The sequence below is a fragment of the Giraffa tippelskirchi genome, chromosome 2 (assembly GCF_054371585.1).
Source record: "Giraffa tippelskirchi isolate mGirTip1 chromosome 2, T2T-mGirTip1v1.2.pri, whole genome shotgun sequence".
NCBI classification, from domain to species: domain Eukaryota; kingdom Metazoa; phylum Chordata; class Mammalia; order Artiodactyla; family Giraffidae; genus Giraffa; species Giraffa tippelskirchi.
The window spans coordinates 229,452,641-229,475,467 of NC_137276.1; the positions used below are offsets into that span (position 1 = coordinate 229,452,641).

Here is a 22,827-nt window from a genome sequence, read left to right on the forward strand (position 1 = left end):
TGTATATGTACCACGGCTTCCTTATCCATTCACTGGCTGATGGACATCTAGGTTGCTTCCATGTCCTGGCTATTATAAACAGTGCTGCAATGAACATTGGGGTACACGTGTCTCTTTCAATTCTGGTTTCCTCAGTGTGTATGCCCAGCAGTGGGATTGCTGGGTCATATGGCAGTTCTATTTCCATTTTTCTGAGGAATCTCCACACTGTTCTCCATAGTGGCTGTACTAGTTTGCATTCCCACCAACAGTGTAAGAGGGTTCCCTTTTCTCCACACCCTCTCTAGCATTTATTGCTTGTAGACTTTTGGATAGCAGCCATTCTGACGGGCATGAAATGGTACCTCATTGTGGTTTTGACTTGCATTTCTCTGATAATGAGTGATGTCGAGCATCTTTTCATGTGTTTGTTAGCCATCTGTATGTCTTCTTTGGAGAAATGTCTGTTTAGTTCTTTGGCCCATTTTTTGATTGGGTCATTTATTTTTCTGGAATTGAGCTGTAGGAGTTGCTTGTATATTTTTTAGATTAATTCTTTGTCCATTGCTTCATTTGCTATTATTTTCTCCCATTCTGAAGGCTGTCTTTTCATCTTGCTTATAGTTTCCTTTGTTGTGCAAAAGCTTTTAAGTTTAATTAGGTCCCATTTGTTTATTTTTGCTTTTATTTCCAATATCCTGGGAGGTGGGTCATAGAGGATTCTGCTGTGATTTTTGTCGGCGAGTGTTTTGCCTATGTTTTCCTCTAGGAGTTTTATAGTTTCTGGTCTTACATTTAAATATTTAATCCATTTTGAGTTTATTTTTGTGTATGGTGTTAGAAAGTGTTCTAGTTTCATTCTTTTACAAGTGGTTGACCAGTTTTCCCAGCACCACTTGTTAAAGAGATTGTCTTTTCTCCATTGTATATTCTTGCCCCCTTTGTCGAAGATAAGGTGTCCATAGGTGCGTGGATTTATCTCTGGGCTTTCTATTTTGTTCCATTGATCTATATTTCTATCTTTGTGCCAGTACCATACTGTCTTGATGACAGTGGCTTTGTAGTAGAGCCTGAAGTCAGGCAGGTTGATTCCTCCAGTTCCATTCCTCTTTCTCAAGATTGCTTTGGTTTTTTTAGCAAAAAAATTTGTAATTTCCATACAAATTGTGAAATTATTTGTTCTAGTTCTGTGAAAAATACTGTTGGTAGCTTGATAGGGATTGCACTGAATCTGTAGATTGCTTTGGGTAGTATACTCATTTTCACTATATTGATTCTTCCAATCCATGTACATGGTATATTTCTCCATCTATCTGTGCCCTCTTTGATTTCTTTCATCAGTGTTTTATAGTTTTCTATATATAGGCCTTTTGTTTCTTTAGGTAGACATATTCCTAAGTATTTTATTCTTTTCATTGCAATGGTGAATGGTATTGTTTCCTTAATTTCTCTTTCTGTTTTCTCATTGTTAGTGTATAGGAATGCAAGGGATTTCTGTGTATTAATTTTATATCCTGCAATTTTACTATATTCATTGATTAGCTCTAGTAATTTTCTGGTAGAATCTTTAGGGTTTTCTATGTAGAGGATCATGTCATCTGCAAACAGTGAGAGTTTTACTTCTTCGTTTCCCATCTGGATTCCTTTTATTTCTTTTTCTGCTCTTATTGTTGTGGCCAAAACTTCCAAAACTATGTTGAATAGTAGTGGTGAGAGTGGGCACCCTTGCCTTGTTCCTGACATTAGGGGAAATGCTTTCAATTTTTCACCATTGAGGATAACATTTGCTGTGGGTTTGCCATATATAGCTTTTATTGTGTTGAGGTATTTTCCTTTTATTCCTGCTTTCTGGAGGGTTTTTAACATAAATGGATGTTGAATTTTGTCAAAGGCTTTTTCTGCATCTATTGAGATAATCATATGGTTTTTATCTTTCAATTTGTTAATAAATAACCTAACTCCACACCTAAAGCAACTAGAGAAGGAAGAAATGAAGAACCCCAGGGTTAGTAGAAGGAAAGAAATCTTAAAAATTAGGGCAGAAATAAATGCAAAAGAAACAAAAGAGACCATAGCAAAAATCAACAAAGCTAAAAGCTGGGTTTTTTGAGAAGATAAATAAAATTGACAAACCATTAGCCAGACTCATCAAGAAACAAAGGGAAAAGAATCAAATCAACAAAATTAGAAATGAAAATGGAGAGATCACAACAGACTACACAGAAATACAAAGGATCATAAGAGACTACTATCAGCAACTATATGCCAATAAAATGGACAACTTGGAAGAAATGGACAAATTCTTAGAAAAGTATAACTTTCCAAAACTGAACCAGGAAGAAATAGAAGATCTTAACAGACCCATCACAAGCACGGAAATCGAAACTGTAATCAGAAATCTTCCAGCAAACAAAAGCCCAGGACCAGATGGCTTCACAGCTGAATTCCATCAAAAATTTAGAGAAGAGCTAACACCTATCTTACTCAAACTCTTCCAGAAAATTGTAGAAGGTAAACTTCCAAACTCATTCTATGAGGCCACCATCATCCTAATTCCAAAACCAGACAAAGATGCCACAAAAAAAGAAAACTACAGGCCAGTATCACTGATGAGCATAGATGCAAAAATCCTTAACAAAATTCTAGCAAACAGAATCCAACAACATATTAAAAAGGTCATACATCATGACCAAGTGGGCTTTGTCCCAGGGATGCAAGGATTCTTTAATATCCGCAAATCAATCAATGTAATACACCACATTAACAAATTGAAAGGGAGCCAATTTTTAGCCAAATGCAAGGGAGGCCTTTCCAACAAAGAAGACTATTCAAAAACTGGAACCATCTCATGAGGTGGGGGGCCCTCCTAGCACTGAAATTTTCCTACAAAGGTGTCTTTCCACCTTTTTTTTTTTTGGCTGTGTGGAAATTTAGAGGAACGTGAGATTCTTCAAGCTTTAAGTCAGGTCCTCCCTGAGGACAGAGAGGTTAGGCTGGGTGGCCTCAAATGACTGCATAGAAGCTAACCCAAAATTCTAGCTTCCTCGGATAATATGTTCCCCTATTACAAAGGTTAAGAGTTTCCTCGGGTAAGATTTTAAAAGGGGCACCTAACGACATGATGGACATGAGTTTGAGTAGGCTCTGGGAGTTGGTGATGGACAGGGAAGCCTGGCTGTGCTGCAGCCCATGGGGTCACAAAGAGTCAGACACGACTGAGCGACTGAACTGAACTGAACCAAACCGGATCATTAAGGTTCCCACTCTTTCTTTTCCCAAGTGGGAAAAAATCCTGCTCTCAACGGCCTTTGTGGGGTTCTGCCCCCACCCATGCCCCCACCCCCACCCCCAAAGTCATACCCACACTCTTGCTAAAAGCTGCGGACTATCAACCTGATCATTTATAATGCAAGAAGAGAACCATTGATTTTGTTCTGATCAGTCATCATAAGGCTTCTCTCTCACATGCACTTAAAACATTGCGGTTTCTCCAAAAACAGGAAGCTTTCCTTTCTGTGGGAGAGTCTCAGTAGCTCTCTGAACAGACAACAGCTGGGCCAACAGTACAGAGAATTTTGGGGGGCTGCAAGAGGACCACCAGGTGCTCAGCCACCGCCCAGCAGCTGTCTGCCCAGCGGCCAGAGTACAAACGGCAGTGGAGTTATTCCTTTTGATCTAACAGGGATGCTTCTGTTTCTGAAGAGGATGTTTCAGCTAGCTTTGTAAAGCTTGAAAGTGATAAACGTTCCATAGAATCAGCCCATGTGTCTCTCTTCCAGGACTAGGACTGCTCAGAGCCTGAGCAACGGCTCTGCAACAAGAAATAGCAACACAGCTGGCCCCCAGGTAAGGGGCCGGCATGAAGGTCTTCCCCACCACCCCCACCAACTCCTCATTTCTCCACAGCCTTCCCTGCCCACCCTGTGTGTGGCCCTGCCCAGAGGATAAGGCCTTCTGTCCTTTGCAACATTAAGTAGGTCAACACAGAAGGCAGCACTCATGAAAGCATATATCGCCTTTTGCTCCTAAGAATTCCTGGAATCCTTAGAATTCCCAGCAGCTGTTTAACGGGTATATTTCCTGGTGGCTCAGACTATAAAGAATCTTCCCACAAAGCAAGAGACCTGGGTTTTATCCCTGGGTGGGGAAGATCCCCTGGAGGAGGGCATGGCAAACCATTCCACTATTCTTGACCTGGAGAATTCCATGGACCGAGGAGCCTGGTGGGCTGCAGTCCATGGGATCGCAGAGAGTGGGACATGACTGAGTAACCAGGACCCACACATGCCCACCAACCTTCTCTGATTGTTGAGGCTGGATGAGATGGGGTGAAGCTAAGAAGAATGAAAGACTCCCATGAGATGGCAGACTGTTGAATAACCAGTTGGCATTCTCCCCTTAAGGAAAGTTCTAGTGTTGGGGCAACGCAGGTTTGAGAAGGACTGCAGCCTCCTCGTGTGCTGGGGGAAGCGAGCTGGGCTACTGCTGCTAAGTCGCTTCAGCTGTGTCCCCAACTCTTTGTGACTCTGTAGCCCACCAGGCTCCTCTGTCCATAGGATTCTCCAGGCAAGAATACTGGAGTGGGTTGCCATGCCCTCCTCCAGGAGATCTTCCCCACCCAGGGACTGAGCCCACATTTCTTACATCTCCTGCATTGGCAGGCAGATTCTGGGAAGAGCCACCAGGGAAACCCAGGCAAAGAAAGCTGGTCAGAGGCTTTTGCTAAGTGGAGAGTTTCCTTGTAGCTGGCTCTGTGAGTATCCCCAGCTCAAAGCACCAGCGGGCACTGCAGCAAAAGGAAGTGAATGGAACAGGGTCTTCATGCGGGTCTGACCCTGGGCACAGTCAGCCTTCCAAACAGGCCACAATGAACTTGGAGCCTGTCTCCTCTGGGGGGGTGGGACCGCTTGACTACTTATTCTGCAGGAGGAAGTAGGAAGCCACGTCTTTATTTGGCATTTTCTCATTAAGTAGAATCAAAGCCCTTTTCTATCCCTGGATATTGTGGTTGCCTTGACTGGGTAGTGTCTTTACATTCCAAATTGCCAGCTACAAACACTTTTATTTATTTGCAATCTGTCTTTATACATGCTGGAACACACTCAAAGGAAGCTGAGCCTCATGCCGTAAAATCATTCTTTTTCCGGGCGGTGCCAAGTTCAGGCTGCAGAACCCTGACCGCATTACTAAAGCTGGGTTCACCCGGCCAGGTCTTAATGTTGAACGCTGACCAGAGGCTTTTAAATACAGGACTCAGTGAAAACAGAAGAACTGTTAAACCCTCCTTGTAAACAGAAAGCTAAATTGTATGTATATTGGCTCCCTTGTGCTGTGTTGCGTTAGTCGCTCAGTCGTTTCTGACTCTTTGTGACCCCATGGACTGTAGCTCGCCAGGCTCCTCCATCCATGGGATTTCTCAGGCAAGAATACTTGAGTGGGTTGCCATTCCCTTCTCCAGGGGATCTTCCTGACACAGGGATGGAACCCCAGTGTCCTGCCTTACAGGAAGATTCTTTAGTGTCTGAGTCACCAGGGAAGCCCATTAGGAGGTGACTTAGGCGTTGGTGACGTCCACATCTGAAACTCACGTTTAGCAAGCAAGATACTGATATCAACAAGGGGTGAGACCCGGGGCAACAAGGAGCTGCCTCCTCTTCTTTAAAGAGAGGAAAGGAGCCGACCTCAAGAAGGACAGCTCTGGAAAGACATGGTGGGGAGGGACAGCGGGAGGCAGGTGGGAGCTTTGTTCGTTCACAGAAAAGCCACGCGAGCAGAGAGGGCACGTGTCTTGGGCACAGGTGATGAAGGCAGCCTCGGAGAAGCCGCATTCGACTGTCACTGAGACCCAGGGTCTCACTTCTCACCTCTTCTCCACGCTCCACCCTTTGCCCTTCCTCTGCCCTCCCGGACCTTCAGGGGGAAGCACCTGGGTCCTGGGGGGGTGTCCAAGCTCCAGGCGCCTGTGTCCTGTCCCTGGACACAGCAGGGGGAGACTTTGACGTCCTTGGGTCAGGGCAGCGCACTGGCCCCGTTGGTTCAGCCCCACCCTTGCGCCGGTTTCTACCTGCTCCCCCTGGAGGGCCGCCCTGGTCATCTGCTCTGGATCCGATCCCAGGGACTCTGCACTCCCTCTTCTCCGTGCCCTGCATCCTAGGGGCCTAAGTTTCGGTCTCTCCTTACACGTTGCCCCTAGTCTTCTTTCTGTGTCAATTATAGATCTTCCTCACCCGTGTCTGCTTCCCTTAGACTGACAAGTGTCCACAGCCACCTTGAGCTTCCCTGGTGGCTCAGCTGGTAAAGAATCTGCCTGCCATGTGGGAGTCCTGGGTTCGATTCCTGGGTCGGGAAGATCCCCTGGAGGAGGGCGTGGCAACCCACTCCAGTATGGCAGTCCCTCCCCAGAGGGATCGCTGGTGAGAGGCGTTCCTCTGCTGGGTTCCAAGCTGGAAACGTTTCCTTTCATGTGGAGCCATAAATACTATGACGTGTTGGGAAGGGAAAGTCAACAATAGCTGGCATGAGATGTGAAGGCAGGGAGAGAATCCTTCCGTGAGTCCCCAGCTTTGAACTTGGATGACTGGGTAGATGGCAAGTGAGGGGACAAAGACAGAAGAGAAAGGGATGTGGGTAGATATCCATGTGGAATCTTCCCTCAAAGGTAACAGCTACCTGGGATATTGTTAATCATCCCCTTGCTTCATCACGGGGCTTCCCTGGTGGCTCAGCTGGTAAAGAATCTGCCTGCGATGTGGGAGACATGGGTTCAATCCCTGGGTTGGGAAGATCCCCTGGAGAAGGGAAAGGCTACCCACTCCAGTATTCTGACCTGGAGAACTCCATGGACTGTATATAGTCCATGAGGTCACAAAGAGTCGGACACGACCGAGCGACTTTCACTTTCACTTTGCTTCATCATATGTATACAGTGGTGTAATGGTAAATGTTTAACAATCAGTTCTCCAAAAATTAAATGCGTGCCTGCATCCCTCCTAGTTTGTTACAAATTTTTTGATACAAAGAATGTATAGCACACAATTTACAAATTATAATAAAATATATATAATATCCTGGGGCCATATATATATATATATATATATATTATATATATTACATATATTGTATATATATTGTATATACAATACAATATATATATTGTATATATACAATATATACAATATATATATTGTATATATATATATTACATGTATACAATATGTATATATGTATGTATGTATATGTATGTATACATACATATACATATATGTATATATGTATATATGTATAATACATATATATACATATATAATATGTATATATATGTATATATGTATGTATGTATATATGTATGTATATATACATATATATATTATATGTATACAATATATATACAATATATATATTGTATATATATTGTATATATTGTATATATATTGTATATTGTATTACATATATTGTATATATATTACATATATATAATATATATATATATTATATATATCCCAGGATATATATATCCTGGGATATATATAATATCCTGTAAATCTATTTACAATAGATTTATTGTAAATCTATACAGTCAAGTGATTCTCAAAGAATGTTTTTGTTGATTTTTGCCAAACCTTCATAATTGCCACCAATGTATGATTGCAACCAATGAACCAATATAGTTGCAGGATGAAGGTGGGTTGATTTTTTTTTTTTTTACATTGATAAGTAAAAAGAAAGCAAAATGACAAAGACACACGGTAGAAAAATCACTTTTTCATCAATCATGAAAGCAACTTCTTTCTTGAATCAGATGGTTTTTAAATACTGGAAGACTATTTCCTCAATTTCTGTGTGATTCACAATGTCACAGACATGACAAACTTCTAAGCATAATCTGTTTATCATGATTAACATTTTGTCCACCATTCTGTTATGTCGATCTGATCAACCAACAAAACAATCAAGCCGTGATGTGCAGCATTTGCCAATTTCTTCCATATAAATAGTGGCCCATTTCAGGCTACCAAGGTGATGTCACTGAATGTTGAATTGTAAAGCGATACAAGTAGCACGCCAGTTTATAGGATCTTCACCACACAGGTGCAATGGCCTCCAAAGCACAGATAATAGTAAAAGGAGTACGATAATTAAGAGGTGACGAGTCAGAGTATTTATTACTGTTCTCTTTGCTATAATTTACTTTATTGTAAGTTTATATGATTTAATTTTTTAATAATAGCTGTGTTTAACAACTGGCTTGCTAAATTCCTGAGAATTTAACCGTTGGATCTCACAAGCCAGTTTCTCAAGCTAGCTCTGGCACACCATTGCCTGAATGGCCAAACAATACGTTGTTTAGTTTTGTTCCTAATAAAAATGGCACCGTGTTGTAACTTTCCTGGGGGCCCAGTAATTAGGACTCTGTGCTCTCACGGCCAAGGGCCCAGGTTCAATCCCTGGTCCAAAAACTAAGACATCACAAACGTGCGGTGCAGCCAAAAAAATGGACCATGTTGTAGGTAATCTCTTGGGAGGTGCTTTGTTACTCACCTTCGTGTTACCCTTGTCTCAGGACACTCAGCACCATCCCATCCCCTTTGCGCTCATCTCTGTCACAGGAAGTAAAAGCCTGAGGACCACAACTCCCAGAATCCCTTGCCAACAGCTTCCTGTTCTATGACCATTGACGGGTGGGCCGTGGGGACAAAGGCAAACGTCACTCTTCCTTAGGCAGCAACGGTGTCTGCAGTTGCCGTAGCGGCTTCCTGCCGTATCCTGGTTTTGGAGGAGCACTCCCACCTCTGGATTTCCCCCCTTCCATCCCTTCCAACAACTTTGTAGGACTTGATTTCCTGTACTAAACCCTTCCTGCTGGGACTATATAGAGCGGTTTCTGGGCTTCGGGTTAAAATAATAGGATTTATTCGTGTTGATGCATATAGCCTAAGACCACTGTTTTCACTGTAGCATAATAATCCATGCTCTGATGGTATCACATATGATTCTCCATAGTTAGGCTCCATTTTACATACTGCCTGCCCACCTTTGACACTTTCAGAACAGCCAGTACTGCCCAGATGATACTACCGTGGGCAACACATGACCATGCCATGGTGTTTGCCCACATGGTCCTCATGCTCACTCACTGGACTCATCATTCCTGCCCTTACCACCTCCTCCATCTCCTTCTGTAGATGGACCCTGGATCCTGCTTCCCAGCCCATCAACCTTGGCCAAACGTACTATCAGGTATTAAAGAAGGGTCTATTGGTGATAGTATTCAACCCTGAGTATCCACTGGAAGGACTGATGCTGAAGCTGAAGCTCCAATACTTGGCCACTTGATGCGAAGAGTCGACTCACTTGAAAAGACCCTGATGCTGGGAAAGATGGAACACAGGAGGAGAAGGGGACGATGGGGGATGAGATGATGGGATGGCATCACCAACTCGAGGGACATGGGTTTGAGCAGACTCCAGGAAATAGTGAAGGACAGCGAAGCCTGGCATGCATGGGGGTCCATGGGGTCGCAAAGAGTCGGAACAAATGAGCGACCGAACAACAACAACAATAATGGGTGATAAAGAAGTCTGGTTCCTGTGGGTCAGGACAGGGTTGCAGTCACAGCATGGAAAAAAATCATATAATAAAAATGTAGTTCATCCGCTCACAGTGAATTACCATGAAAGTTGACAACTGTGCCCTGAGGAGGTAACCCCACTCCCCTTTTCCCCCAGCACTGAGAACTGCCAGTGTAGCCCATCCAGAGGGTGGGGGTGAGAACAAAGAGGCCATCGCTAAATTATAATCTAGCATCGTCCAGGATTTTAATGCCCTGGACAGAGATCTAAACGTCTGCACTGCCTTTTCACAGCTAACAGGAAACAGAACTGTGTGACCCCCCACAGAAGTCATTGGGTGCAGGCATCAGTTAGATCTCTCCAGTCACACCCTCTAGCATTTCACTTTGTAGGAATCTGAGGGGTGGGGGTGGGGGTAAATGGCTCACCCAAATGGAATAGTCTGGACTTGAACCCAGAACTGTGGGTTTCCAACCCTCTGTTCTGAAGTAACAGCCTGCTGTTATAATCCCACAAAGAAAGGGGAAGACAGACTGGGGGTTAGAATTAAGGCAATGGGAAATCAAGCTGACCTTAAGGAAAAAAAAAATTACATGTCAATACTAGTCCCTGGTGGCTCAGACGGTAAAAAATCTGTCTGCAATCCAGGACACCTAGGTTCGACCCCAGGGTCAGGAAGATCCCCTGGAGGAGGATATGGCTACCCGCCGCTGTATGCTTGCCTGGAGAATCCCATGGACAGAGGAGCCTGGCAAATGAGTGCCAGAATTTGTATCAACGTCTACTTTAATTCCTATGTAAAATGTGTCAGTACAAGCCCTCATGAGCTGCTCTCTTTTCTGCACCCAGAAAAGTGCTCACCATCCAGGACAGAAAGAAGTGCCAAAACCTAGTTTAGCAACCGCTTTGGTGAACTTCAGTGGAGTACCTCTGCCACCTGGTGGCCGGTTGAAGAATTGTCCCTCAAACGTGCAAAACCACGAGGTCCTTTGAAATGTGCGTTTGACTAAGTGCCTCCTTCTCTGCTGAGTCAGGCGTGAATCGATGCTCCAAAGGGACTAACCAGATTGACACCAGATTTTAGCGATTCGGAGAGCAGAAGAATTACTGATTACCTATGAAATTACAAAGCTTGAGCAACTCCTAAAGAAAAACATTATTTTGACTTTAAACTTTCCCTGAAAAGCTAACTTTCCCCTCATCCTAATTCTCAGAAATATTTTCAATGCACTATAATGTTTTGCTTTGGAGGCGAAGAAAGCGGCAAGAAAGAAGGCAGGAGAAAAAGAAGAACTGGAAAAGAGGGGTCACTCCCGCCATATTCAGCGCCAAAACCCATCATTCTTTTAAAAACATGGGCATGTTAGCTAAAGATGTTTAAATGTGTGAGTCGGGTTCTCTCAGGAATCCAGAAAATCATCTAAAAAAATGAATAATGATTTCTCAACTAACTTCATAAATTTACTTAAAAGTGGGATTAGTGACCAATACTAAGATACACGTACATAACTCATGTTGGTAAAAAACAAATAATTTCCTCCAATTGTTTTATATTTCAAATGTCATTGTCTCGTGTCTACATTCCTCAAACCTTTAAACTGTTCTCTTCCTCTGTGCAGTTATATCACAGAAAAATTTATAACGCATTTTCGTTAATCTGATATTTTCTTGAGCATCTGCTATGTATCAGGCATTGGAATACAGCAGTGACTGAGAGATATCCTAGTCCCACGGGGGTCACACTTCAACAGGGAGAAAGGTGAACCACAGACGCTGTGTAAGGTGTTAAGCGTCACCTCATTTACTTTTCACAGCTCTATGTGGTCGGTTTTATTAATCCCATTTTATACATGAAGAAACAGAAGCTCGGAGAGATTCAATGGTTTGTCCAAGAACTCAGAAGATCAAATGGCAGAAGCAGGATTCAAAATCAGATATATCTTGGGACTTCCCTTGTGGTCCAGTGGTTAAGACTATATGCTTCCAATGCAAGGGGTTTGGGTTCCGTTTCTGGTTGATTTCCACACGCTGCATGGAGTGGCAAAAAGAAAAAAAAAAAAAGAATCAGATATACCTCCTCCAAAGCCCTGCTCTCAACACCTGTACTATCCAGTTACAAGTTCTCAACAGGTGCCCTGAGAACTGATATGGGCAGAGCATGATGCCAGACCCTGAGGGGTACAGAGGAGGTACCCCTAGACTTAGAACAGCTGCTGCTGCTGCTGCTAAGTCGCTTCAGTCGTGTCCAACTCTGTGCGACCCCATAGATGGCAGCCCACCAGGCTCCTCTGTCCCTGGGATTCTCCAGGCAAGAATACTGGAGTGGGTTGCCATTTCCTTCTGCCTGCAAAAATTAGTACGTGAGGCTTCAGCTCAAGAACACAGTCCTCCACCCACTAGCATTCATTAAAAATAACGAATTATCCCAAACTCCACTCCAGCATGCAGGGGGTGGGGGGTGGGGGGGAGAATCATTCTTAATATTACAATTTAAAATGTATAATAAAAATGAAGCTCTCAATAAAATGATTATCATCAAGAGGAAATCTTGCAGTTGCCCCCATAGAGGGAAGGAAAGTCAGGCTTGGGGCCACAGATTCTAAATTCATAGATTCCTCCCTAGTGAATTCAGTCATGATGGAGGCCAATGGCTGGAATTTCCAGGTGGCCAAACACAGCAACTGAAATGAAGATCTTGTTTCTGTACCCAGAGTGCATTCTGAAAGGCTTAGGGAGGCAGAATGGACAAGGAGGAATGAGAAATTACAAAAGACGCTCCACTTGAACAGAAAGAACGTCAGCACTTCACGTGCCTCTGGGGCGGGTTTCCTAAGTCTAGACGGCATCTCAAGAAGACTGGAGTTGACCTCCAAGGAGGAGCCCCGTGGCACACTGCAGTTTAAAGCCCATGCCTCCTGGCCATTTCTGGCAAACCTCTGATCTCCACTTCTTGTCTGAAATGCACCGTTTGCTTGGCCAAAGCCAGGAGACCTGAGAACCTCCTAGGACAAATGTTGATCTAAAGGAAATGTCCTAAGTGATTGGTGGTATTTATCCAGGTATTATTTCCGCCACCTGTGCTGAGTTTACCAAGCAGGTGGGGAGGGTTGCTCCCTCCTGCAAGTTCCACTCGAGTTGCCTGGATACCATTTGTTACGTTCAACAGGGAACATAAGTGCAATTGTTCCTCTCTTCACTTGAACCCTAAGGATTCCAAATTAGATCATATCGCTGAACCCCAGGAAGGAACCCTGCACACACGAGCTCTGTGCGGCTGACCAGAGCTGCCCTCTGAAATGGATTTCGCCAAACAAGCCAACATTTCAGAGCCCGCCCTCTTGGCAGGCGTCAGTTTTGCTGTGATCACTCCTAATTGTTGGTGATACTAAGGAGCGGATCTCCGAGGTTTCATTCCTTCTCTGCAGCCAAGTTGCTGACGTACATTAAAAACACCCTCATAAGCAGCCATTTGTGGGCAAAACCATCATGCCCATTCCAAGACAGACTTGGCTTCCACAGACTGGAAAAAAAGAAGAAATTGGAAAAAAATAATAAGCCCAGAGAAGAACACAATTATAATAAACATAATACATGGAGTAAAATTCAAAGTTGCATCTACCATAAAATCTTTGGCAAATCTTAAAATAAGATTACGAAACATCGTGGAAACATTTTAAGTTATCTTTTTACGAAATCAACCTTTTTTTGGTTCTGTTCTCATCATAGCACTTACACAACTGTGATTCATGAATTATGTCCATAATTTTTTATTTGAGGTCAGCCTCCCGGGTGGTGCTATACTGATCTGTTTATATTCCCAATGCCCTATATATTAAGGGGCACATAGTAGGTGCTCAAGAAAGTATCGATGCTATCTTTGCAACAGAACCGTGATTTCGTCATCTCAATGGGTCACCTAGCTGTTTCAAAATCACTCTGCTTCATTTCCTAGTTTTGTTATTACACTGTAATTAAGCAAGATGTTACAGGAGTGAAGGGTACAGGGTACCTCCCTGTGTATATTTTTTTTGCAACTTCCTGTGAACTTACGATTATTCCAATCTTGGATTCTACCTAAATACTGGAATTTCCGTTTCGCTCTCTCACCACCATGATGTCACAATGTCCATGGCTTCCTGGACTTCACCAGTACTTTCTGGATTTCCCCACCTCTCCTTCCAACAGTCAGACACCCTGGGCAGCCTAGTAACAGCTTTTTCTTTTTCCCTCCAACTCATGGCAGAATACCTCTCTCTACACAACAGCTACCCTTCTGAGGCACCAGCTAAGAAGCCAAGTGTGAGGACGATTTTCGCCCCATTTATCCTGCTCTGCCTTCTCCACACAGAGACCACCCACGGCAATAACTTTCAAGAAGAACTAGCTGGAACTCCAAGGGTCAGGGAGACATGTTATGTTGCTAAGCCACTCATGCCCTCGAGATTGTTAGCTGGCAATTGTGTCCAGGTTCCAACTGGGTGAGCCACACGCTCCTGACTCGTCTTGAGCCATGTCCACACAGCCTCGTGTTACACAAAGAATCAGGACACCACTGAACTGCCAAGAGTCTTGGAAAACTGTACAAATTGCATTAAAATCAACAGAAAAGCTTCCCATGTCACAATATTTGGATAACTTCTCACCCCTGCACGCCACCCACCCCCCCTCAAAAGCCACTGGCTGAAGTCTGACATTGGCTTGAATCGCACAGTCAGATTCAAACTTTTAAACAAACCACTGTGCAGATATTAACTTCCCTGGGGTCCTGGGAACACAATCCAGACCCGCTGGATGTGAGGAGAGATCCCGTATCTAGAGGCAGAGACCAGTCAGGACTGCAGAATGCGCTCAGAAACTGAGTTGACCAGCGGTCCCCATCAGCCCCGAGCTGAGTCTACTCTCTGGCTCTTTTGCCTCCTAGTTGATGACCTTCCCCAGGAGAAAAAAACAATTCCTGCCTTTATTTATTTATTTATTTATTTTTATAAATTTATTTATTTTAGTTGGGGGCTAATTACTTTACAATATTGTAATAGTTTTTGCCATACATTGACATGAATCAGCCATGGGTTTACATGTGTTCCCCTTCCTGGACCCCCCACCCACCTCCCTCCCCATCTCATCCCTCTGGGTCATCCCATTGCCCCGGCCCTGCGCCCTTGTCTCATGCATCGAACATGGAATGGTGTTCTGTTTCACATATGATAATATACATGTTTCAATGCTATTCTCCCAGAACGTCCCACCCTCACCTTCTCCCTCAGAGTCCATAAAATTGTTCTATGCATCTGTGTCTCTTATTCTGTCTCGCATATAGGGTTATCGTTACTATCTTTCAAATTCCATATATATGCATTAGTATACTGTATTGTTGTTTTTCCTTCTGGCTTACTTCACTCTGTATAATGGGCTCCAGTTTCATCCATCTCAGTAGAACCGATTCAAATGTATTTTTTTTAATGCCTGAGTAATATTCCATTGTGTATATGTACCACAGCTTCCTTATCCATTCGTCTGCTGATGGACATCTAGGTTGCTTCCATGTCCTGGCTATTGTAAACAGTGCTGCGATGAACATTGGGGTACACGCGTCTCTTTCAATTCTGGTTTCCTCGGTGTATATGCCCAGCAGTGGGATTGCTGGGTCATATGGCAGTTCTATTCCCAGTCAATTCCTGCCTTTAATATTCACATCAGCCTCTGTGGGTCATAAGACAAAGGCTGTCTGACTTTTCAGGATCTTCACAGGCCCAGAGCATTGTCTTCTATTGACTCTAGTAAAGGCAGGTGACAGCAGCTCAAGAAAGAACAGCTTTGAAACCTGCTCCAGCAGTGAGACCAGACCAGGAAAGAGAAAAAGAAGTGAAAACCAGTTTTCATTGCCTCCTGGACCAAAGTGGGAGAGATTAAGAGAGCACATGATAAGGTAGCACGATCAAGACATATTCTCACTGCCAGGCAGTAATCCAGAGAAAGACACATGTCCCATCCTCTCATAGACTGTTTTTAGCAGAAAAGTAATGTCCATTGTTATAGTATTTTAAATTTATTTATTTTTAATTGAAGGATAATTACAACATTGTCTTGGTTTTTGCCATACATCAACATGGATCAGCCATAGGTATACATATATCCCCTCCCTCTTAAGCCTCCCTTCCACCTCTTACCCCATCCACCCCTCTAAGTTGTCACAGAGGTAGAGCATTTTTAAATCGATAAAGTACTTACACATCTTACACATACAGAAACTCACAAACTCTCAGCAGCCCTAAGCTATTGTACCCACTTTACAGATGAGGAAACTGAGGCTCATAGAAACACAGAGTAAGTGGAGAACCAGGATAACAGTGGGAGAGTAGCAGCCAGTCTGAGATGGAAGAAACAGGTGAGAATCATCTTTCTTCTCTTTGGAGAAAAATTAGAATAAAACATAGTCCCCAGATCAGGGTGTGGGGGTTCATCTCCACTTTTGTGATGGGCCTAGGGCTGCGGAAAGGACTTCAGAGAGTTTGTTTCTTCTTATTCTGACAATTCAAAGAGAACAGCCCCTAAAGCTGATAAATTCTCATCTCAAAGGCGAGTCATAGAACACAGTCTCCAAAAAGAAATCCACCCAGAAATGTGAGAGGAGAAGAGAGATTTATAACCAAAGGGCCCCGCCGGTTACTTGAATCGGTAGGTGCCTCAAATGGGACAGCAGCTTCAGCCGAAACATCAAAGGCCTTTAAAGCTGGGCAGCTCACCTTGAAGAGACTCTGGAATAAGACGCGGCCACAGATGGAGCCGGGGAAGCTCCAACCAGGCCCCCGGTGGCTGCAGGAGGTCAAGCTCCAGACTCGAACCTCTGACCTTGAATAATGAAAGGCAAGTGGGCCACACCCTCTGAGGCTGATGGAGAAGCCCCTCCGGTCCAGGCTTCACAGAGCGCCCGTGATTCATCCTTGTGATTTCCATGTGGAAACAGATGTGGCCTTGGGGGATGGGCCATAGGGAGAGAGAGGAAAGGGTACCATGGGTGCAACAGGAGGGGGGTGCTGACCTTCACCTTGCCCCTCAGTTCAGTTCAGTTCAGTTGCTCAGTTGTGTCTGACTCCTTGCAACCCCATGTGCATACCAGGCCTCCCTGTCCATCACCAACTCCCGGAGTTTACCTAAACTCATGCCCATTGAGTCGGTGATGCCATCCAACCATCTCATCCTCTGTTGTCCCCTTCTCCTCTCGCCTTCAATCTTCCCCAGCATCCGGGTCTTTTCCAATGAGTCAGCTCTTCCCATCAGGTGGCCAAAGGATTGGACTTTCAGCTTCAACATCAGTCTTTCCAATGAATATTCAGGACTGATTTCCTTTAGGATGGACTGCTTGGATCTCCTTGCAGTCCAAGGGACTCTCAAGAGTCTTCTCCAACACCACAGTTCAAAAGCATCAATTCTTTGGTGCTCAGCTTTCTTTATAGTCCAACTCTCACATCCATACATGACTACTGAAAGAACCATAGCCTTAAGTAGATGGACCTTTGTTGGCAAAGTAATGTCTCTACTTTTTGACATGCTGTCCAGGTTGGTCATAATATGCTGTCCAGGTTGCCCCTCAGAGCCCCATTGTAACATCTCACCCTAGCCTGACAGCGCTGGGGTACAAATCCAAGCCTGGTGGGTCCCCCTTGGTTATATAAAAGCAAGGCTGGGTACACAAACCTTGGGGAAAGGAGTTTGCTGTCAAGTTCAACCTACAATTGCCTTTGTGCTCAGTCACTTGGTCGTGTCTGACTCTTGCGAACCCACGGACTGCAGCTCACTAGGCCCCTCTGTCCATGGGATTTCCCAGGCAAGAATACTGGAGTGGGTTGCCATTTCCTCCTCCAGGGGATCTTCCCCACCCAGGGATGGACCAGGAGTCTCTTGCATCTCCTGCCTTGGCATGTGGGTTCTTTACCTTTGTGGGGGCTGTGGGGTTCTCAACACTTTTCTTTGGTTTTGTTTTTTTTTACTTTTTGGCCATGCCACACAGCATGTGGGATCCTAGTTTCCCCAACCAAGAGTATAGAACCCAGGCCCACTAGGGTGAAAGTGCAGAGTCTTAACCTCTGGACCACCAGGGAAGCCCCACGTTCAGGAAACTTTTCAGGCTGCTTTCCTCTGCCTCCTCCAGCTGTGTTCTCTGCAGCCATGTTGGTGTCTCCACAGGCTATGCAGGAGGGGACACTTGTTTATTTCCATGTATTGAATCCAGTTGACTTTCCCCGGGCTGGGTCACTCAGACTGCAGCTCCCCCTCTGGTAGAGAATCTGAGGGCGCCCCACCCTGGGCAGGGGCTGAGAGCAAAGAGTGGGCTCCCCAACTGTAAACACCCAACTCAACCTGAAGGCTGGGGAAGGGACTGGGCAGGGACCCTGAAGAAGGCCCAGCCCCCTCTGCCCAGTCCTAGGGCGACCCCTGGGGCAGCAACCACTGAGTGGCCCCCCACTCCCACCCCCACCTGCTCAGGAAAGAGAAATGAATGTCTCGTTGAAGGTGCTCCAAACACACGCAAAAGCAGAATGGAGGGAGGCGGCAGCCTAGGATAGAACTTCCTTTTGATGAGAATTTGGACTCTATGTCAATTTTCTTTTCTTTTTTCTTTTTTGGCTGCACTGGGCCTTTGTTGCTGCTGTTCGTTTTGATAAGAATATGGTTTCTATGTCAATTTTTTTTTGGCTGCACTGGGTTTGGGGACTTCTCTCTATTTGTGGCCAGTGGAGGCAACTCTTCCTTGAGGTGTGTGGTGGCTTCTTTTGTTGTGGAAACAGTGACAGACTTTATTTTCTTGGGCTCCAAAATCACTGCAGATGGTGACTGCAGCCATGAAATTAAAAGACTCCTGCTCCTTGAAAGAAAAGCTATGACCAACCTAGATAGCATATTAAAAAGCAGAGACATTACTTTGCCAACAAAGGTCCATCTACTTAAGGCTATGGTTTTTCCAGTGGTCATGTATGGATATGAGAGTTGGACTGTGAAGAAAGCTGAGCGCTGAAGAATTGATGCTTTTGAACTGTGGTGTTGGAGAAGACTCTTGAGAGTCCCTTGGACTGCAAGGAAATCCAACCAGTCCATCCTAAAGAGGTCAGTCCTGGGTGTTCGTTGGAAGGTCTGATGTTGGAGCTGAAGCTCCAATACTTTGGCCACCTCATGCGAAGAGTTGACTCATTGGAAAAGACCCTAATGCTGGAAAGGATTGGGAGCAGGAGGAGAAGGGGACGACAGAGGATGAGATGGTTGGATGGCATCACCGACTTGATGCACATGAGTTTGAGCAAGCTCCGGGAGACGGGGAGGCCTGGTGTGCTGCAGTCCATGGGGTCACAAAGAGTCAGACATGACTGAGCGACTGAAAAACAACTCTTGTTGGGGAGCACAGGCTTTAGGGCGTGTGGGCTTCCATAGCTGTGGCTCCCAGGCTCCAGAGCACAGGCTCAGTAGCTGTGGTACACAGGCTTAGTTGCCCCACGGCATGTGGAATCTTCCCGAACCTGGAATGGAACCTGTGTCCCCCACAATAACATGCAGATTCTTAACCACTGGACCACCAGGGAAGTCCTGGGTCTTATGCTTTAATCCACCAGTCGGTCTCACTTCACGCCCTGTGAAATAACCGAGCTTCCCTCCATTTCCCCAGCTCACTCTTCTGAAGTTTTCTTCCAGATTTCTCTTCTCACTCTAAAAGTTACAACAAATTAGGCCCTTTTCTTGTCTTTTTCTTTTTTTTTTTAGTGTGGTAAAAAACCACATAAAATTGACCATCTTCACCATTTTTAAGTGTGCGGTTCAATGGCATTTAGTACATTCACATTGTTGTACAGTCTACACCACCATAATCTCCAGAACTCTTTCAACATCTCAAACAGAAACTCTGTTTCCAGTAAGCAGTAACTCCACTCCAGCCTCGGCTAACGACCATTCTGCTTTCTGTCTCTATGGATCTGACTCATCCCGGCAGCTCACGCAAGTGGAACCATTCAATGTCTGCCCTTTTATGACCAACTTTTGTCTCTCAGCACATGTGCACACACAAACAATTGCTCAGTCAGGTCCAAATCTTTGCGACCCCATGGACTGTGGCCGACCAGGCTCCTCTGTCCATGGGATTCTCCAGGCAAGAATATTGGAGTGGGTTGCCATTTCTTCCTCCAGGGTATCTTCCCCACCCAGGGATCGAACCCCTGCGTCTCTTGCGTCTCTTGCATCTCCTGGTTCTTTATCCCTAGCACCACCTGGGAAGCCCATCTCTCAGAATAATGAAAAGCAACCTCATGGTTCATCCGTGTGTGCCTGTGTCAGGATTCCCTTCCTTCTTAAGACTGAATAATATTCTATTCTGTGGGTGGACCACGTTTTGCCTACCCAGTCATCCTTCAGTAGACACTTGAGTTGTTTCCAGCTTTTGGCAGTTGTGAAAGATGCTGCTATAAACATTCGCCAACAAGTGCTGTTAGATTTTGGCGCTCTTTCTTACAGCTGCCCAGACTGTTCAGTTCAGTTCAGTCGCTCAGTCGTGTCTGACTCTTTGTGACCTCATGAACCACAGCACGCCAGGCCTCCCTGTCCATCACCAACTCCTGGAATTTACCCAAACTCATGTCCATTGAGTCGGTGATGCCATCCAACCATCTCATCCTCTGTTGTCCCCTTCTCCTCCTGCCCTCAATCTTTCCCAGCATCAGGGTCTTTTCAAATGAGTCAGCTCTTTGCATCAGGTGGCCAAAGTATTAGAGCTTCAGCTTCAACATCGGTCCTTCCAATGAACACCCAGGACTGATCTCCTTTAGGATGGACTGGTTGGATCTCCTTGCAGTCCAAGGGACTCTCAAGAATCTCTTCCAACCCCACAATTCAAAAGCATCAATTCTTCGGCACTCAGCTTTCTTTATAGTCCAACTCTCACATCCATACATGACCACTGGGAAAACCAGACTGAGAAGGTTAGAAATGAACGGTGCCTCACAGAAGACTGGCGGCTGCCTGTTACAACGTCCCAGCATCCCTGTCTGAAGCTTGGGCCCAGGGGTCTGTCTCAGCAACTTCCAAGGGCCCCCATGCTTTTCTGTGCCTCCCACATGATCACCAACCCCCACCATAGGCCCAGTCATCAAAAGATACAGACCTCCAACTTTCACACACAACCCAACCTTCACACAACACAACTCTCACACAAAACCCAACTCACACACAATCCAGTTCTCATGCACCCCACCTCTCTCATACAACCTTGATCCCCCATATGCCCCGTTGTCTCTGTGGACCTCATGGAGCAGCCTCCCACCCACATGCCCCTTCCCAGCCTCAGAGCATCACTCCAGAGCCCCAGCATTTTCATCACTGTCCTCAGCCCTCTCTAAACCACATACTTTTGAAAACAGAATGCCTTCTGCCTCTGTCCCGGGGGCAAGGGCAGCTCCAGGTTTCCCGGAAACAAAAGCCCTGCCCTCCCTTCCGACATCAGAAGTCGAGAAAACACACCCCCGTGAATCATCCTGCCCCATGAAGGGTTTTGCGTCCTCTCTAACTCTGCCCTCTTCAGTTCTATTTTTATTACATTATGTTCACTTTGCCTCTGAAGGAAGGAATCGATTAGAGAAACACATTTTAAATATCCCCATGAGATTCTCCCGCTGTCCTTGGGACGTAGATGATACAGAAAGAATATGGAGAGAATTTTTAAGGAAGGACAATGTGTCTAGAAGCTCTTCTGTGGGTTGGAGAGAAACAGACCATGCAAGTCTCATTCACAACTGCAGCCCCAGGGAAGACAGCTGGTGTATAGTTGGTGCTCAGTATATAACTGCTGGATGAGTAAAGGAATGAATGTTGGAAGTCAATGGCAGCATGAAGGGAAAGAATGGGTGCCCCCTGTGCCTGCCTTCACCTTGATCAGCCAGGGCTACGTGCTGCTCAGGACAGGGAACTCTGGGGAAAACGGAGTCAGCCAGATGTCTCTTTGCTCTGAGCTCATCACAAGAGCACAGGCCAGGGAGAAATTCACAGGCAGAGGCCTCCGTGTGCACCCGCCCAGCTCATGGACCATACCAGCTTTTCTCTAAACAGTGGCCGTGTGAAATGTAAGGACAAAGGCCATGAGAATCACACGGAGGCTGCTTCCCAGGTGGCTCAGTGGTAAAGGATCCGCCTGCCAATGCAGAAGACGTGGGTTCAATCCCTGGGTTGGGAAGATCCCCTGGAGTATGAAATGGCAGCCCACTCTAGTACTCCTGCCTGGGAAATCCCATGAAGAGAGGAGCCTGGAGGGTTACAGTCCATGGGGTTGCAAAGAGTTAGACACAACTTAGCAATACAATGACAGGAGGGCAGTCAGTCTTCCTGGATCACGTTGACAGTGGGATGGATACCCACGGTGACAAGAACAGGAAGGGACGGCACGTGTCACCCTGGACTTGACCCCCTAGGGAGGCAGGCTCACTGCTCAGTAGACAACCACCCTTCACCCTTCAACCTTGGGCAGGTAGACATCAGATGGTCAAAGAGGGGAGAAGGATGCTTTTCCTCACTCTTCAGGAAGACTGAAGAAGAAAAGGTTTCTGTGAACAATGTCTGTACATGGTTTGGTGTTGCCGAGCCTGTGGATGGTGACGGCCATGGATTTGGACAAGATGCACAAGACAAAATGACCCGGGGAGCAGAAACCACGTCTGCTTCTCAGCAGGGTCCTGAGGGAGGAGATGGAGAGACCAATGAAGTTTCTGTGAAGAAACGTGAACAGAAACAACGGAAAGGACATCTTCTGGGCCATCTCCATTAGATGGGTCTTTTTCTGCAACAGGCCTGGAGTTTTTGTCATTTGAGCCAGTGCATTTAGCTGTATCTCGAAAGACCCCTGGCTCTGGATCCATCAGGGGTCCAGAGGAAGACTGGAAACCATCCCACTGGGAACCAGGACAGGTAACCTACGAGGAGTACAAAGCCCTCAGAACCCCTCGTAGAAAGTGTTGCTCTTGGTTTATTTAAAGCACTAGGGCAACTACAGGAATAATTCCATGCAGTAAAAAACTGCTCTCCACTTCCAGCGACCTCTTCACAGCAACTGAGACCCAGGAAAGTCTGTCATTAGGCCCACAGAGAAAAGAAAGGCCTATCAATGTTGAGGTTTTGTGGTGAGCAGAGATGAAACCTCCCTGGAGTTTGCTGGTTCTGTCCCACCCAGCCACTTTATCCCAGCATGGCTGTGGTTTGGTCTGCAAACAAGCTGAAAGATAAGCAAATACCCTGCCTCCCAGGTTGCATTTGA

At 45.4% G+C, this 22,827-nt stretch overlaps 2 long non-coding RNA genes across 3 annotated transcripts in view; both read right to left on the reverse strand.

Moving 5' to 3' along the window:
- The window catches only part of LOC145539281 (uncharacterized), a 192,255-nt gene extending 183,645 nt beyond the window's left edge, over window positions 1–8,610 (reverse strand). For both annotated transcript variants that reach the window (XR_014077690.1, XR_014077689.1), the window contains exon 1: window positions 8,518–8,610. This is a non-coding gene — a long non-coding RNA (uncharacterized LOC145539281). The remainder of the gene's footprint in view (window positions 1–8,517) is intronic.
- Window positions 8,611–11,348: 2,738 nt separating this feature from the next.
- On the reverse strand, window positions 11,349–12,667 carry LOC145539284 (uncharacterized). The gene is made up of 2 exons (XR_014077693.1): window positions 12,483–12,667; window positions 11,349–11,576 (listed from the first exon to the last, which is right to left on the reverse strand). It is a non-coding gene; the product is annotated as an uncharacterized LOC145539284 (long non-coding RNA).
- Window positions 12,668–22,827: the final 10,160 nt, after the last annotated feature.